The sequence below is a fragment of the Meleagris gallopavo genome, chromosome 1, assembly GCF_000146605.3.
Source record: "Meleagris gallopavo isolate NT-WF06-2002-E0010 breed Aviagen turkey brand Nicholas breeding stock chromosome 1, Turkey_5.1, whole genome shotgun sequence".
In the NCBI taxonomy this organism is placed as follows: Eukaryota; Metazoa; Chordata; class Aves; order Galliformes; family Phasianidae; genus Meleagris; species Meleagris gallopavo.
The window spans coordinates 14,567,659-14,570,096 of record NC_015011.2 but is presented as its reverse complement, the minus strand read 5'-3'; positions in this window follow the sequence as shown (position 1 = coordinate 14,570,096).

Genomic DNA, 2,438 nt, shown 5'->3' with positions numbered 1-2,438 from the left:
TGAACCTTCAATGAACCTCTACTCCAGCATGCTGCCAGATGGGTCATTATACTGGAGATAACCAACTTTATCAAGACAGAAAGCCACACTCGATTCCAGAGTTCTTTCACAGTTCTATTTACCCCAACCTCCTCTTGACATTTTTACCTCTAGAACAGAAATATGAGAATAGTAGAAAACTTCTCCACAATATTCTTCATTTCATTTACTACATTTATGTGTTGTTCTTTTATGGTTAATTCATCCCTTGTAATTTAGTTTGGTCTCTTTGATTTTGCATTCAAGAGGAGAGGCCACCCAGCATTTTGCATTGAAAGAAAGCAAGCTGTGTTCAGGACGTGGGTGTTTGAAAGGTTTCCTGAAGTCAAGGAACTCTTGGCTTGTGAGAAGAGTAAAGGCAGTCTACCTTTAAATATTTCCCTTATTTATGAATGTATATATTAATATATGTATGAATGTATATTAATATCTATCCATTCCTATCAGAATAGCCATGTAGTTACATCAGATTGCATATTGATATTTTTTCCAAATAACTTGATATCATAAACTGCTTCACTAAACACTAAACAGGGTTTGGTCATGTCTCCCAGCGGATTTCAGAGGTTGGACACAACTGGAAGTTATTAATTTCATCATCAGTGGGACTATGTTCTCTAAACTCTCTGATTGTTATGAGTATTTTCAGTGGTTAATTATGACAGGATTTTTTCCTTAATGTCAACTTCAGCAACCATATGTTTCCAAAAGTGTGCAGTGAATACCATTTTATTTATGCCTACTATATTTCCCTATGGATTTGGAAGCTGAATGGTGGTCTGTGACTATTAGGTGCCTTTTACAAGATGTGGTTGTTTCTATTGCTGGCTCAGTTGAAGTGAAAGAGTGTTACATCCATGCTCTATGGAGGGATGTGTTCAGTAGGCAGCATGCTTGCTGTTTAAACACACTGAACATAACCATATTTCATTCTTTTTCACACCATGAAGACTGACACAAAGAGTGAATTTAGGAGCACATTCCAGAGCTGCATGCTACCATCAATCTTCAAGTGATCACCAGCTGGTATTTGGGTGCACAATAAAAGTCATGTTTACTGGGCTCAGCCTGGTGGATTAGAGTCCACTCAGCTCTAAATCCCACCCTAATGGTATTTTGCTTTTTGACTTAAGACTTGTCACATAAACATATGAGTTACATATGTAAAGTGGAGTTAACAGTTTACTGTTTACTTGACTGAATTGTTTTTGGGTAGTATTTAGTAATGTACAAAAGACTTTGAAATTAAATGAAATAGCTGGAGGAAGTTATTTCAAGTGTGTTTCACATGCAAAAAGGGAGATTTTTTTTGTTTGTTAATGTTTTAAGTCCAGAGTCTTCAGGCGTAATAAACTCGGCCAAAACTCTGGTTTGGATTTAAGAGATAACTTTTATGCTTTTCTGTTTAGATTTCATCTGAATGGGAATCCGTTTAAATAAACAAATCTTCTGCAGTCACTCACTCCATGTTTAAACTAGACTTGCCATATTTATTCAGTAGGATGACCATCTACTATTTGGCCTAAAGAAGGGAAAACTATAAGGATTGCCCCCTTTCCTTGTCCACAGATATCAAAAAGTTTTTGAGAAAAGCTACATGTTTATATTCAACTCTGAGTTATAAATAATCTCATGACCAGATCTGCACCACTTCTAGATAATTTTTTTAGGCTCTAAGAGGAGTCATCTTTTAGTTCACTTGGGTATGCTGAACAACAGCAAAGAGAAAAATGAAGTTAAATGGTAGCTTCAGTTAAAAGAAAAAAAGGTCCAAGAAAAGTAACATATTCTGCTGAAGTATTTTATGGATCTCTTACAGTTTCAGCACAGAAAGGAATGAAGGACTGAGAGCATTCCAAAAAGAAAGGGTATTTAGACTCTTGGTAGACTAAAATTGGCACACTGCAAGAACAGGATTAGAAGTGGTAGTGGATAGGTGGATAGTACAGGATAGAAGTCAACCACGGTCAACCACTTAGATTTGTAGTAAACTATTAATTGTACTAGAGGATGATGCAACTGCCCTCAATACATAACTCTGTGTACTTGATTCTGAAATAAAACAAAATTATACTAACTTTAAAGGTAACTTTATGCCAAAATTCAGAGATTGATTCCTTTGTGTATGTCTTATACTCGTATATTGGAGGCACAAGCAACATAATGTGACTGTTCATTTAAAGTATAGTATAAGAACACCAAGAACAAAGGAGATTTGTTTCATGGACAGAAAAGGGAACTATAAGTCAGAACTCCCGGGCACTTGCTCTCTGACCTTGAACAAATCTCTCACTCTCCATTTATGCCCATCTAACCATCTGCTATATGTTCTGCTATATCACACTTACCTGCCTTTGAGAATTACTATCAAGTTCAGTTAATGCATGTTTAAAAAAAAA